General features: G+C 45.5%; 4 non-coding genes across 4 annotated transcripts; all 4 read left to right on the top strand.

Annotated features, from left to right (window-relative positions):
• Positions 1 to 4956: 4956 nt before the first annotated feature.
• TRNAW-CCA (transfer RNA tryptophan (anticodon CCA)) lies at positions 4957 to 5028 on the top strand. The gene has a single exon. It is a non-coding gene; the product is annotated as a tRNA-Trp (tRNA).
• Positions 5029 to 7078: 2050 nt separating this feature from the next.
• Positions 7079 to 7150, top strand: TRNAW-CCA (transfer RNA tryptophan (anticodon CCA)). Its single transcript has one exon. It is a non-coding gene; the product is annotated as a tRNA-Trp (tRNA).
• Positions 7151 to 10261: 3111 nt separating this feature from the next.
• TRNAW-CCA (transfer RNA tryptophan (anticodon CCA)) lies at positions 10262 to 10333 on the top strand. Its single transcript has one exon. It is a non-coding gene; the product is annotated as a tRNA-Trp (tRNA).
• A 2701-nt stretch (positions 10334 to 13034) lies between these two features.
• On the top strand, positions 13035 to 13106 carry TRNAW-CCA (transfer RNA tryptophan (anticodon CCA)). Its single transcript has one exon. It is a non-coding gene; the product is annotated as a tRNA-Trp (tRNA).
• The last annotated feature ends 2362 nt before the right edge of the window (positions 13107 to 15468 follow it).

Raw genomic sequence — 15468 nt, 5'->3', positions numbered from 1 at the left:
ACCTGTGCTTCATCGAGAGAAGGCCGAGCAAAACATGCTACTAGGTGTGTGCGAATGATTACCGAACGGACTCGGTGGCGACACGGTAGCACGTCTGACTCCAGATCAGAAGGTTGCGTGTTTGAATCACGTCCGGATCAAATTTCCTTCTTTCTTATTTTCATCAATCTGTCTATCTAGTTATTTGTCTGTCTACAATGACTTGTCTCTTTACTTGTGCTTCATCGACAGAAGGCCGAAAAAACATGCTACCACGTGTGGGCGAACGGCTACCCTAAGCGGACTCGGTGGCGCAAGCAACTTTAGCACGTCTGACTCCAGATCAGAAGGTTGCGTGTTCTAAGCACGTCCGCGTCAAATTCTCTTTTTAGTATGTTCATCTATCTGTCTATCTACGTATTTGTCTATCTGCAATGACTTGTCCCTTTACCTTTGCTTCATCGACAGAAGGCCGAGCAAAACATGCTACAGCGTGTGTGCGAACAATTACTCTAAGCGGACTCAGTGGCGACACGGTAGCGCGTCTTACCCAGATCAGAGGGTTGCGTGTTCGAATCAGGTCCTTGTTAAGTTCTCGTTTTTGTTATTTTCATCTGTCTGTCTACTTATTTGTCTGTCTACAATGACTTGTCTCTTTAGCTGTGCTTCCTCGACAGAAGGCCAAGCAAAACATGCTACCACGTGTGTGCGAACGGCCACACTAAACGGACTCGGTGGCGACATGTTAGCATGTCTGACTACAGATAAGAAGGTTGCGAGTTGGAATCACGTCTGGATCAAATTTTCTTCTTTCTTATTTTCATCAATCTGTCTATCTAGTTATTTGTCTGTCTACAATGACTTGTCTCTTTACTTGTGCTTCATCGACAGGTGCCGAAAAAACATGCTACCACGTGTGTGCGAATGGCTACCTTTAGCGGACTCGGTGGCGCAACGGTAGCGCGTCTGACTCAAGATCAGTAGGTTGAATGTTCGAATGACGTCTGGGTCAAATTCTCTTTTTATTATTTTCATCTATCTGTCTATCTACTTATTTGTCTGTCTAAAATGACTTGTCCTTTTACCTGTGCTTCATCGGCATAAGGCCGTGCAAAACATGCTACCACGTGTGTGCGAACGGCTACCCTAAGCGGACTTGGTGGCGCAACTTTAGCACGTCTGAATCCAGATCAGAAGGTTGCGTGTTCGAATCAAGTCCGAGTCAAATTCTTTTTTTTATTATTTTCATCTGTCTATCCACTTAATTGTCTGTCTACAATGACTTGTCTGCTTACCTGTGCTTCATCGACAGAAGGCCGAGCAAAACATGCTACCACGTGTGTGCGAACGGCTACACTAAGTGTACTCGGTGGCGATACGGTAGCACGTCTGACTCCAGATCACAAGGTTGCGTGTTCGAATCACGTCCGGGTCAAATCCTCTTTTTTATTATTTTTATCTATCTGTGTATCTACTTATCTGTATGTCTACAATGACTTGTCTCTTTACCTGTGCTTCATCGAGAGAAGGCCGAGCAAAACATGCTACCACGTGTGTGCGAATGATTACCTAACGGACTCGGCGGCGACACGGTAGCACGTCTGACTCCAGATCAGAAGGTTGCGTGTTTGAATCACGTCCGGATCAAATTTTCTTTTTCATTACTTTCATCAATCTGTCTATCTACTTATTTTTCTGTCTACAATGACTTCTCTCTTTAGGTGTGCTTCATCGACAGAAGGCCGAGAAAACATGCTACCACGTGTGTGCGAACGGCCAACCTAAACGGACTCGGTGGCGACATGGTAACACGTCTGACTCCAGATCAGAAGGTTGCGAGTTTGAATCACGTCCGGATCAAATTTCCTTTTTTATTACTTTCATCAATCTGTCTATCTACTTATTTGTCTGTCTACAATGACTTCTCTCTTTACCTGTGCTTCATCGACAGAAGGCCGTGCAAAACATGCTACCGCGTGTGTGCGAACGTCTGCCCAAAGCGCACTCGGTGGCGCAACTGTAGCGCGTCTGACACTCGATGAGAAGGTTGCGTGTTCTAATCACGTCTAGGTGAAATTCTCTTTTCATTATTTTCATCTATCTGTCTATCTACTTATTTGTCCTTCTACAATGACTTGTCTCTTTACCTGTGCTTCGTCGACAGAAGGCCGTGCAAAACATGCTACCGCGTGTGTGCGAACGGCCACCCTAAATGGACTCGGTGCCGCAACGGTAGCGCGTCTGACTTCATATCAGAAGGTTGCGTGTTCGAATCACGTTTGGGTCAAATTCTCTTTTTTATTATCTTCGTCGATCTGTCTATCTACCTAATTGTCTGTCTACAATGACTCATTCTTTTACCTGTGCTTCATCGACAGAAGGCCGAGCAAAACATGCTACCGAGTGTGTGCGAACGGATACACTAAGTGTACTCGGTGGCAATACGGTAGCACATCTGAATCCAGATCACAAGGTTGCGTGTTCGAATCAGGTCCGGGTCAAACTCTCTTTTTTAATAATTTCATCTATCTGTCTATCTACTTATTTGTCTGTCTACAAAGACTTGTCTCTTTACCTGTGCTTCAACGACAGAAGGCTGAGCAAAACATGCTACCACGTGTGTGCGAATGGTTACCCTAAAGGGACTCGGTAGCGACACGGTAGCACATCTGACTCCAGATCAGAAGGTTGCGTGTTCGAATCACGTCCGGGTCAAATTCTCTTTTTTATTATTTTCATCTGTTTATCTACTTATTGTTCTGTCTACAATGACTTGTCTCTTTACCTGTGCTTCATCGACAGAAGGCCGAGCAAAACATGCCACCGCGTGTGTACGAACGGCTACACTAAGTGGACTCGGTGGCGACACGGTAGCACGTCTGACTCCAAATCAGAGGGTTGCGTGTTCGAATCACGTCCGTGTTAGGTTCTCTTATTTATTATTTTCAACTATCTGTCTATCTATTTATTTGTCTGTCTACAACGACTTGTCTCTTTACCTGTGCTTCATCGAAAGAAAGCCGAGCAAAACATGCTACCACGTGTGTGCAAACGGCTACCCTAAACGGACGCGGTGGCGACACGGTAGCACGTCTGACTTCAGATCAGAAGGTTGCGAGTTTGAATCACGTCCGGGTCAAATTCGCTTATTTATTATTTTCATCTATCTGTGTATCTACTTATTTGTCTGTCTACAAAGACTTGTCTCTTTACCTGTGCTTCATCGACAGAAGGCCGAGCAAGACATGCTACCGCGTGTGTGTGTATAGCTAAACTAAGTGGACTCGGTGGCAACCCGGTAGCACGTCTGACTCCAGATCAGAAGGTTGCGTGTTCGAATCACGTCCGGGTCAAGTTCTCTTTTTATTATTTTCATCTGTCTATCTACTTATTTGTCTGTCTACAATGACATGTCTCTTTACCTGTGCTTCATCGACAGCAGGCCGAGCAAATCATGCTACCGCGTGTGTGCGTACGGCTACACTGAGTGGACTTGGTGGCAACCCGGTAGCACGTCTGACTCCAGATCAGAAGGTTGCGTGTTCGAATAACGTCCGCGTCAAGTTCTCTTTTTATTATTTTCATCTGTCTATCTACTTATTTGTCTGTCTACAATGACATGTCTCTTTACCGGTGCTTCATCGACAGAAGGCCGAGCAAAACTGCTACCACGTGTGTGCGAACGGCTACATTAAGCGGATTCGATGGTGACACGGTAGCACGTCTGACTCCAGAACAGAAGGTTTCGTGTTCGAATCACGTCCGGGTAAAATTGTCTTTTTATTATTTTCATCTATCTGTCTATCGACTTATTTGTCTGTCTACAATGGCTCTTCTCTTAAGCTGTGCTTCCTCGACAGAAGGCCGAGCAAAACATGCTACCATGTGTGTGCGAACGGCCGCCCTAAACGGACTCGGTGGCGACATGGTAGCATGTCTGACTCCAGATCAGAAGGTTGCGAGTTTGAATCACGTCCGAATCAAATTTCCTTTTTTACTATTTTCATCAATATGACTATCTAATTATTTGTCTGTCTACAATGACTTGTCTCTTTACCTGTGCTTCATCGACAGAAGGCCGAGAAAACATGCTACCACGTGTGTGCGAACGGCTACCCTGAGCGGACTCGGAGGCGCAACGGTAGCGCGTCTGACTCCAGATCAGTAGGTTGCATGTTCGAATCACGTCCGGGTCAAATTCTCTTTTTTATTGTTTTCAACTATCTTTCTATCTACTTATTTGTCTGTCTACAATGACTTGTCCCTTTACCTGTGCTTCATCGACAGAAGGCCGAGCAAAACATGCTACCACGTGTGTGCGAACGGTTACTCTAAGCGGACTCGGTGTCGCAACTTTAGCACGTCTGACTTCAGATCAGAAGGTTGCTCGTTCTAATCACGTCCGGGTCAAATTCTCTTTTTATTATTTTCATCTATCTGTCTATCTATTTATTTGTCTGTCTGCAATGACTTGTCCCTTTACCTGTGCTTCGTCGACAGAAGGCCGAGCAAAACATGCTACCACGTGTGTGCGAACGGCCACCCTAAACGGACTCGGTGGCGACATGGTAGCACGTCTGACTCCAGATCAGAAGGTTGCGAGTTTGAATCACGTCCGGATCAAATTTCCTTTTTATTACTTTCATCAATCTGTCTATCTAATAATTCGTTTGTCTACAATGACTTCTCTCTTTACTTGTGCTTCATTGACAGAAGGCCGTGCAAAACATGCTACCGCGTGTGTGCGAACGTCTGCCCAAAGCGCACTCGGTGGCGCAACTGTAGCGCGTCTGACTCCCGATGATAAGGTTGCGTGTTCTAATCACGTCTAGGTGAAATTCTCTTTTCATTATTTTCCTCTATCTGTCTATCTACTTATTTGTCCTTCTACAATGACTTGTCCCTTTACCTGTGCTTCGTCGACAGAAGGCCGTGCAAAACATGCTACCGCGTGTGTGCGAACGGCCACCCTAGATGGACTCGGTGCCGCAACGGTAGCGTGTCTGACTCCAGATCAGAAGGTTGCGTGTTCGAATCACGTTCGGGTCAAATTCTCTTTTTTATTATCTTCATCGATCTGTCTATCTACCTATTTGTCTGTCTACAATGACTCATTCTTTTACCTGTGCTTCATCGACAGAAGGCCGAGCAAAACATGCTACCGAGTATGTGCGAACGGATACACTAAGTGTACTCGGTGGCAATGCGGTAGCACGTCTGACTCCAGATCACAAGGTTGCGTGTTCGAATCAGGTCCGGGTCAAACTCTCTTTTTTATTAATTTCATCTATCTGTCTATCTACTCATTTGTCTTTCTACAAGGACTTGTCTCTTTACCTGTGTTTCAACGACAGAAGGCAGAGCAAAACATGCTACCACGTGTGTGCGAATGGTTACCCTAAACGGACTCAGTAGCGACACGGTAGCACATCTGACTCCAGATCAGAAGGTTGCGTGTTCGAATCACGTCCGGGTCAAATTCTCTTTTTTATTATTTTCATCTGTTTATCTACTTATTTGTCTGTCTACAATGACTTGTCTCTTTACCTGTGCTTCATCGACAGAAGGCCGAGCAAAACTTGCTACCACGTGTGTACGAACAGCTACACTAAGTGGACTCGGTGGCGACACGGTAGCACGTCTGACTCCAGATCAGAGGGTTGCGTGTTCGAATCACATCCGTATTAGGTTCTCTTTTTTATTATGTTCATCTATCTGTCTATCTACTCCTGTCTGTCTACAACGACTTGTCTCTTTACCTGTGCTTCATCGAAAGAAAGCCGAGCAAAACATGCTACCACGTGTGTGCGAACGGCTACCCTAAACGGACGCAGTGGCGACACGTTAGAACGTCTGACTCCAGATCAGAAGGTTGCGAGTTCGAATCACGTCCGGGTCAAGTTCTCTTTTTATTATTTTCATCTGTCTATCTACTTATTTGTCTTTCTACAATGACTTGTCTCTTTACCTGTGCTTCATCGACAGAAGGCCGAGCAAAACATGCCACCGCGTGTGTACGAACGGCTACACTAAGTGGACACGGTGGCAACACGGTGGCACGTCTGACTCCAGATCAGAGGGTTGCGTGTTCGAATCACGTCCGTGTTAGGTTCTCTTTTTTAATATTATCATCTATCTGTCTATCTACTTATTTGTCTGTCTACAACGACTTGTCTCTTTACCTGTGCTTCATCGAAAGAAAGCCGAGCAAAACATGCTACCACGTGTGTGCAAACGGCTACCCTAAACGGACGCGGTGGCGACACGGTAGCACGTCTGACTCCAGATCAGAAGGTTGCGAGTTTGAATCACGTCCGGGTCAAATTCGCTTATTTAATATTTTCATCTATCTGTGTATCTACTTATTTGTCTGTCTACAAAGACTTGTCTCTTTACCTGTGCTTCATCGACAGAAGGCCGAGCAAGACATGCTACCACGTGTGTGTGTATGGCTAAACTAAGTGGACTCGGTGGCAACCCGGTAGCACGTCTGACTCCAGATCAGAAGGTTGCGTGTTCGAATCACGTCCGGGTCAAGTTCTCTTTTTATTATTTTCATCTGTGTATCTACTTATTTGTCTGTCTACAATGACATGTCTGTTTACCTGTGCTTCATCAACAGCAGGCCGAGCAAATCATGCTACCGCGTGTGTGCGAACGGCTACCCTAAGCGGATTCAATGGCGACAAGGTAGCACGTCTGACTCAAGATCAGGAGGTTGCGTGTTCGAATCACGTCCGGGTAAAAGTCTCTTTTTATTATTTTCATCCATCTGTCTATTTGATTATTTGTCTGTCTACAAGTACTCTTCTCTTTAGCTGTGCTTCCTCGACAGAAGGCCGAGCAAAGCATGCTACCACGTGTGTGCGAACGGCCACCCTAAACGGACTCGGTGGCGACATGTTAGCATGTCTGACTCCAGATCAGAAGGTTGCGAGTATGAATCACGTCTGGATCAAATTTCCTTTTTTCTTATTTTCATCAATCTGTCTATCCACTTATTTGTCTGTCTATATTGACTTGTCTCTTTACCTGTGCTTCATCGACAGAAGGCCGAGAAAACATGCTACCATGTGTGTGCGAACGGCTACACTTAGCGGACTCGGTGGCGCAACGGTAGCGCGTCTGACACCAGATCAGAAGGTTACGTGTTCGAATCACGTCGGGGTCAAATTCTCTTTTTATTGTTTTCAACTATCTGTCTACTTATTTGTCTGTCTACAATGACTTCTCTCTTTACCTATGCTTCATCGACAGAAGGCCGAGCAATACATGCTACTGCGTGTGTGCGAACGGCTACACTAAGTCAGCTCGGTGGCGACCCGGTAGGACGTCTGACTCCAGATCAGAAGGTTGCGTGTTCGAATCACGTCGTTGTGAAGTTCTCTCTTTTGTTATTTTCATCTATCTGTCTATCTACTTATTTGTCTGTCTACAATGACTTGTCTCTTTACCTGTGCTTCATCGACAGAAGGCCGAGAAAAACATGCTACCGCGTGTGTGCGAACGGCTACACTAAGTGTACTCGGTGGCGATACGGTAGCACGTCTGACTCCAGATCACAAGGTTGCGTGTTCAAATCACGTCCGGGTCAAATCCTCTTTTTTATTATTTTCATCTATCTGTCTATCTACTTATCTGTATGTCTACAATGACTTGTCTCTTTACCTGTGCTTCATCGAGAGAAGGCCGAGCAAAACATGCTACCATGTGTGTGCGAATAATTACCTAACGGACTCGGTGGCGACACGGTAGCACGTCTGACTCCAGATCAGAAGGTTGCGTGTTTGAATCACGTCCGGATCAAATTTCCTTTTTTATTACTTTCATCAATCTGTCTATCTACTTATTTTTCTGTCTACAATGACTTCTCTTTTTAGGTGTGCTTCATCGACAGAAGGCCGAGAAAACATGCTACCACGTGTGTGCGAACGGCCACCCTAAACGGACTCGGTGGCGACATGGTAACACGTCTGACTCCAGATCAGAAGGTTGCGAGTTTGAATCACGTCCGGATTAAATTTCCTTTTTTATTACTTTCATCAATCTGTCTATCTACTTATTTGTCTGTCTACAATGACTTCTCTCTTTACCTGTGCTTCATCGACAGAAGGCCGTGCAAAACATGCTACCGCGTGTGTGCGAACGTCTGCCCAAAGCGCACTCGGTGGCGCAACTGTAGCGCGTCTGACTCTCCATGAGAAGGTTGCGTGTTCTAATCACGTCTAGGTGAAATTCTCTTTTCATTATTTTCATCTATCTGTCTATCTACTTATATGTCATTCTACAATGACTTGTCCCTTTACCTGTGCTTCGTCGACAGATGGCCGTGCAAAACATGCTAGCGCGTGTGTGCGAACGGCCACCCTAAATGGACTCGGTGCCGCAACGGTAGCGCGTCTGACTTCATATCAGAAGGTTGCGTGTTCGAATCACGTTCGGGTCAAATTCTCTTTTTTATTATCTTCATCGATCTGTCTATCTACCTAATTGTCTGTCTACAATGACTCATTCTTTTACCTGTGCTTCATCGGCATAAGGCCGTGCAAAACATGCTACCACGTGCGTGCGAACGGCTACCCTAAGCGGACTTGGTGGCGCAACTTTAGCACGTCTGAATCCAGATCAGAAGGTTGCGTGTTCGAATCAAGTCCGGGTCAAATTCTTTGTTTTATTGTTTTCATCTGTCTATCCACTTATTTGTCTGTCTACAATGCATTGTCTCCTTACCTGTGCTTCATCGACAGAAGGCCGAGCAAAACATGCTACCGCGTGTGTGTGAACGGCTACACTAAGTGTACTCGGTGGCGATACGGTAGCACGTCTGACTCCAGATCACAAGGTTGCGTGTTCGAATCACGTCCGGGTCAAATCCTCCTTTTTTATTATTTTCATCTATCTGTCTATCTACTTATCTGTATGTCTACAATGACTTGTCTCTTTACCTGTGCTTCATCGACAGAAGGCCGAGCAAAACATGCTACCACGTGTGTGCGAATGGTTACCTAACGGACTCGGTGGCGACACGGTAGCACGTCTGACTCCAGATCAGAAGGTTGCGTGTTCGAATCACGTCCGGGTCAAATTCTCTTTTTTATTATTTTCATCTATTTATCTTTTTATTTGTCTGTCTACGATGACTTGTCTCTTTACCTGTGCTTCATCGACAGAAGGCCGAGCGAAACATGCTACCGCGTGTGTACGAACGGCTTCACTAAGTGGACTCGGTGGCGACACGGTAGCACGTCTGACTCCAGATCAGTAGGTTAAATGTTCGAATCACGTCCGGCTCAAATTCTCTTTTTATTATTTTCATCTATCTGTCTATCTACTTATTTGTCTGTCTACAAAGACTTGTCTCTTTACCTGTGCTTTATCGACAGAAGGCCGAGCAAAACATGCTACCACGTGTGTGCGAACGGCTGCCCTGAGCGGACTCGGAGGTGCAACAGTAGCGCGTGTGACTCCAGATCAGTAGGTTAAATGTTCGAATCATGTCCGGCTCAAATTCTCTTTTTATTATTTTCATCTATCTGTCTATCTACTTATTTGACTGTCTAAAATGACTTGTCCCTTTACCTGTGCTTCATCGACATAAGGCCGTGCAAAACAATGTACCACGTGTGTGCGAACGGCTACCCTAAACGGACTCGGTGGCGCAACTTTAGCACGTCTGATTCCAGATCAGAAGGTTGCGTGTTCTAATCACGTCCGCGTCAAACTCTCTTTTTAGTACTTTCATCTATTTGTCTATCTACTTATTTGTCTGTCTACAATGACTTGTCTCGTTACGTGTGCTTCATCGACAGAAGGCCGAGCAAAACAAGCTACCGCGTGTGTGCGAACGGCTAGGCTAAGTGGATTCGGTGGCGACACGGTAGCGCGTCTTACCCAGATCAGAGGGTTGCGTGTTCGAATCACGTCCGTGTTAAGTTCTCGTTTTTGTTATTTTCATCTGTCTATATACCTTTTTGTCTGTCTACAACGACTTGTTTCTTTACCTGTGCTTCATCGATAGAAGGCCTATCAAAACATGCTACCACGTGTGTGCGAACGGCTACCCTAAGTGGACTCGGTGGCGAACTGTTAGCATGTCTGACTACAGATCAGAAGCTTGCGAGTTTGAATAACGTCTGGATCAAATTTCCTTCTTTCTTATTTTCATCAATCTGTCTATCTACTTATTTGTCTGTCTACAATGACTTGTCTCTTTACTTGTGCTTCATCGACACAAGGCCGAAAAAACATGCTACCACGTGTGTGCGAATGGCTACCCTAAGCGGACTCGGTGGCGCAACGGTAGCGCGTCTGACTCCAGATCAGAAGGTTGCGTGTTCGAATCACGTCGGGGTCAAATTTTCTTTTTTTTATTGTTTTCAACTATCTGTCTACTTATCTGTCTGTCTACAATGACTTCTCTCTTTACCTATGCTTCATCGACAGAAGGCCGAGCAATACATGCTACTGCGTGTGTGCGAACGGCTACACTAAGTCAACTCGGTGGCGACCCGGTGGGACGTCTGACTCCAAATCCGAAGGTTGCGTGTTCGAATCACGTCGATGTAAAGTTCTCTCTTTTGTTATTTTCATCTATCTGTCTATCTACTTATTTGTCTGTCTACAATGACTTGTCTCTTTACCTGTGCTTCATCGACAGAAGGCCGAGCAAACCATGCTACCACGTGGGAGCGAACGGCTGCCCTGAGCGGACTCGGAGGTGCAACGGTAGCGCGTCTGACTCCAGATCAGTAGGTTAAATGTTCGAATCACGTCCGGGTCAAATTCTCTTTTTATTGTTTTCATCTATCTGTCTATCTACTTATTTGTCTGTCTAAAATGACTTGTCCCTTTACCTGTGCTTCATCGACATAAGACCGTGCAAAACATGCTACCACGTGTGGGCGAACGGCTACCCTAAGCGGACTCGGTGGCGCAAGCAACTTTAGCACGTCTGACTCCAGATCAGAAGGTTGCGTGTTCTAATCAAATCCGCGTCAAATTCTTTTTTTTATTATTTTCATCTGTCTATCCACTTATTTGTCTGTCCACAATGACTTGTCCCTTTACCTGTACTTCATCGACAGAAGGCCGAGCAAAACATGCTACAGCGTGTGTGCGAACAATTACTCTAAGCGGACTCAGTGGCGACGCGGTAGCGCGTCTTACCCAGATCAGAGGGTTGCATGTTCGAATCACGTCCGGGTCAAATCCTCTTTTTTATTATTTTTATCTATCTGTCTATCTACTCATATCTATGTCTACAATGACTTGTCTCTTTACCTGTGCTTCATCGAGAGAAGGCCGAGCAAAACATGCTACTACGTGTGTGCGAATGATTACCGAACGGACTCGGTGGCGACACGGTAGCACGTCTGACTCCAGATCAGAAGGTTGCGTGTTTGAATCACGTCCGGATCAAATTTCCTTCTTTCTTATTTTCATCAATCTGTCTATCTAGTTATTTGTCTGTCTACAATGACTTGTCTCTTTACTTGTGCTTCATCGACAGAAGGCCGAAAAAACATGCTACCACGTGTGGGCGAACGGCTACCCTAAGCGGACTCGGTGGCGCAAGCAACTTTAGCACGTCTGACTCCAGATCAGAAGGTTGCGTGTTCTAAGCACGTCCGCGTCAAATTCTCTTTTTAGTATGTTCATCTATCTGTCTATCTACGTGTTTGTCTATCTGCAATGACTTGTCCCTTTACCTTTGCTTCATCGACAGAAGGCCGAGCAAAACATGCTAGAGCGTGTGTGCGAACAATTACTCTAAGCGGACTCAGTGGCGACACGGTAGCGCGTCTTACCCAGATCAGAGGGTTGCGTGTTCGAATCAGGTCCGTGTTAAGTTCTCGTTTTTGTTATTTTCATCTGTCTATCTACTTATTTGTCTGTCTATAATGACTTGTCTCTTTACCTGTGCTGCATCGACAGAAGGCCGAGCAAAACATGCTACCGCGTGTGTGTGAACGGCTACACAAAGTGGACTTGGTGGTGACACAGTAGCACGTCTGACTCCAGATCAGAAAATTGCGGGTTCGAATCACGTTCCGGTCAAGTTCTCTTTTTTACTAATTTCATCTATCTGTCTATCTACTTATTTGTCTGTCTACAATGACTCTTCCCTTTAGGTGTGCTTCATCGACAAAAGGCCGAGCAAATCGTGCTACCACGTGTGTGCGAACGGCTACCCTAAACGGACGCGGTGGTGACACGGTAGCACATCTGACTCCAGATCAGAAGTTTGCGAGTTTGATTCACGTCAGGGTCAAATTCGCTTATTTATTATTTTCATCTATCTGTGTATCTACTTATTTGTCTTTCTACAAAGACTTGTCTCTTTACCTGTGCTTCATCGACAGAAGGCCGAGCAAATCATGCTACCGCGTGTGTGCGAACGGCTACCCTAAGCGGATTCGGTGGCGCAAGCAACTTTAGCACGTCTGACTCCAGATCAGAAGGTTGCGTGTTCTAATCACGTCCGCGTCAAATTCTCTTTTTAGTATGTTCATCTATCTGTCTATCTACGTATTTGTCTATCTGCAATGACTTGTCCCTTTACCTGTGCTTCATCGACAGAAGGCCGAGCAAAACATGCTACAGCGTGTGTGCGAACAATTACTCTAAGCGGACTCAGTGGCGACACGGTAGCGCGTCTTACCCAGATCAGAGGGTTGCGTGTTCGAATCAGGTCCGGGTACAAGTCTCTTTTTATTATTTTCGTCTATCTGTCTATCTACTTATTTGTCTGTCTACAATGACTCTTCTCTTTAGCTGTGCTTCCTCGACAGAAGGCCATGCAAAACATGCTACCACGTGTGTCCGAACGGCCACACTAAACGGACTCGGTGGCGACATGTTAGCATGTCTGACTACAGATCAGAAGCTTGCGAATTTGAATCACGTCTGGATCAAATTTCCTTCTTTCTTATTTTCATCAATCTGTCTATCTACTTATTTGTCTGTCTACAATGACTTGTCTCTTTACTTGTGCTTCATCGACAGAAGGCCGAAAAAACATGCTACCACGTGTGTGCGAATGGCTACCCTAAGCGGACTCGGTGGCGCAACGGTAGCGCGTCTGACTCCAGATCAGAAGGTTGTGTGTTCGAATCACGTCGGGGTCAAATTCTCTTTTTTAGTGTTTTCAACTATCTGTCTACTTATCTGTCTGTCTACAATGACTTCTCTCTTTACCTATGCTTCATCGACAGAAGGCCGAGCAATACATGCTACTGCGTGTGTGCGAACGGCTACACTAAGTCAACTCGGTGGCGACCCGGTAGGACGTCTGACTCCAAATCAGAAGGTTGCGTGTTCGAATCACGTCGATGTAAAGTTCTCTCTTTTGTTATTTTCATCTATCTGTCTATCTACTTATTTGTCTGTCTACAATGACTTGTCTCTTTACCTGTGCTTCATCGACAGAAGGCCGAGCAAACCATGCTACCACGTGTGTGCGAACGGCTGCCCTGAGCGGACTCGGAGGTGCAACGGTAGCGCATCTGACTCCAGATCAGTAGGTTAAATGTTCGAATCACGTCCGGGTCAAATTCTCTTTTTATTATTTTCATCTATCTGTCTATCTACTTATTTGTCTGTCTAAAATGACTTGTCCCTTTACCTGTGCTTCATCGACATAAGACCGTGCAAAACATGCTACCACGTGTGGGCGAACGGCTAACCTAAGCGGACTCGGTGGCGCAAGCAACTTTAGCACGTCTGACTCCAGATCAGAAGGTTGCGTGTTCTAATCACGTCCGCGTCAAATTCTCTTTTTAGTATGTTCATCTATCTGTCTATCTACGTATTTGTCTATCTGCAATGACTTGTCCCTTTACCTGTGCTTCATCGACAGAAGGCCGAGCAAAACATGCTACAGCGTGTGTGCGAACAATTACTCTAAGCGGACTCAGTGGCGACACGGTAGCGCGTCTTACCCAGATCAGAGGGTTGCGTGTTCGAATCAGGTCCTTGTTAAGTTCTCGTTTTTGTTATTTTCATCTGTCTGTCTACTTATTTGTCTGTCTACAATGACTTGTCTCTTTAGCTGTGCTTCCTCGACAGAAGGCCAAGCAAAACATGCTACCACGTGTGTGCGAACGGCCACACTAAACGGACTCGGTGGCGACATGTTAGCATGTCTGACTACAGATAAGAAGGTTGCGAGTTGGAATCACGTCTGGATCAAATTTCCTTCTTTCTTATTTTCATCAATCTGTCTATCTAGTTATTTGTCTGTCTACAATGACTTGTCTCTTTACTTGTGCTTCATCGACAGAAGGCCGAAAAAACATGCTACCACGTGTGTGCGAATGGCTACCTTTAGCGGACTCGGTGGCGCAACGGTAGCGCGTCTGACTCAAGATCAGTAGGTTGAATGTTCGAATGACGTCTGGGTCAAATTCTCTTTTTATTATTTTCATCTATCTGTCTATCTACTTATTTGTCTGTCTAAAATGACTTGTCCTTTTACCTGTGCTTCATCGGCATAAGGCCGTGCAAAACATGCTACCACGTGTGTGCGAACGGCTACCCTAAGCGGACTTGGTGGCGCAACTTTAGCACGTCTGAATCCAGATCAGAAGGTTGCGTGTTCGAATCAAGTCCGGGTCAAATTCTTTTTTTTATTATTTTCATCTGTCTATCCACTTAATTGTCTGTCTACAATGACTTGTCTGCTTACCTGTGCTTCATCGACAGAAGGCCGAGCAAAACATGCTACCACGTGTGTGCGAACGGCTACACTAAGTGTACTCGGTGGCGATACGGTAGCACGTCTGACTCCAGATCACAAGGTTGCGTGTTCGAATCACGTCCGGGTCAAATCCTCTTTTTTATTATTTTTATCTATCTGTCTATCTACTTATCTGTATGTCTACAATGACTTGTCTCTTTACCTGTGCTTCATCGAGAGAAGGCCGAGCAAAACATGCTACCACGTGTGTGCGAATGATTACCTAACGGACTCGGCGGCGACACGGTAGCACGTCTGACTCCAGATCAGAAGGTTGCGTGTTTGAATCACGTCCGGATCAAATTTTCTTTTTCATTACTTTCATCAATCTGTCTATCTACTTATTTTTCTGTCTACAATGACTTCTCTCTTTAGGTGTGCTTCATCGACAGAAGGCCGAGAAAACATGCTACCACGTGTGTGCGAACGGCCAACCTAAACGGACTCGGTGGCGACATGGCAACACGTCTGACTCCAGATCAGAAGGTTGCGAGTTTGAATCACGTCCGGATCAAATTTCCTTTTTTATTACTTTCATCAATCTGTCTATCTACTTATTTGTCTGTCTACAATGACTTCTCTCTTTACCTGTGCTTCATCGACAGAAGGCCGTGCAAAACATGCTACCGCGTGTGTGCGAACGTCTGCCCAAAGCGCACTCGGTGGCGCAACTGTAGCGCGTCTGACACTCGATGAGAAGGTTGCGTGTTCTAATCACGTCTAGGTGAAATTCTCTTTTCATTATTTTCATC

This window comes from Rhipicephalus microplus, chromosome 5, assembly GCF_043290135.1.
Source record: "Rhipicephalus microplus isolate Deutch F79 chromosome 5, USDA_Rmic, whole genome shotgun sequence".
Lineage (NCBI taxonomy): Eukaryota > Metazoa > Arthropoda > Arachnida > Ixodida > Ixodidae > Rhipicephalus > Rhipicephalus microplus.
Note: the sequence above shows the minus strand (reverse complement) of the source record. Positions and strands in the feature narration are given on the sequence as shown.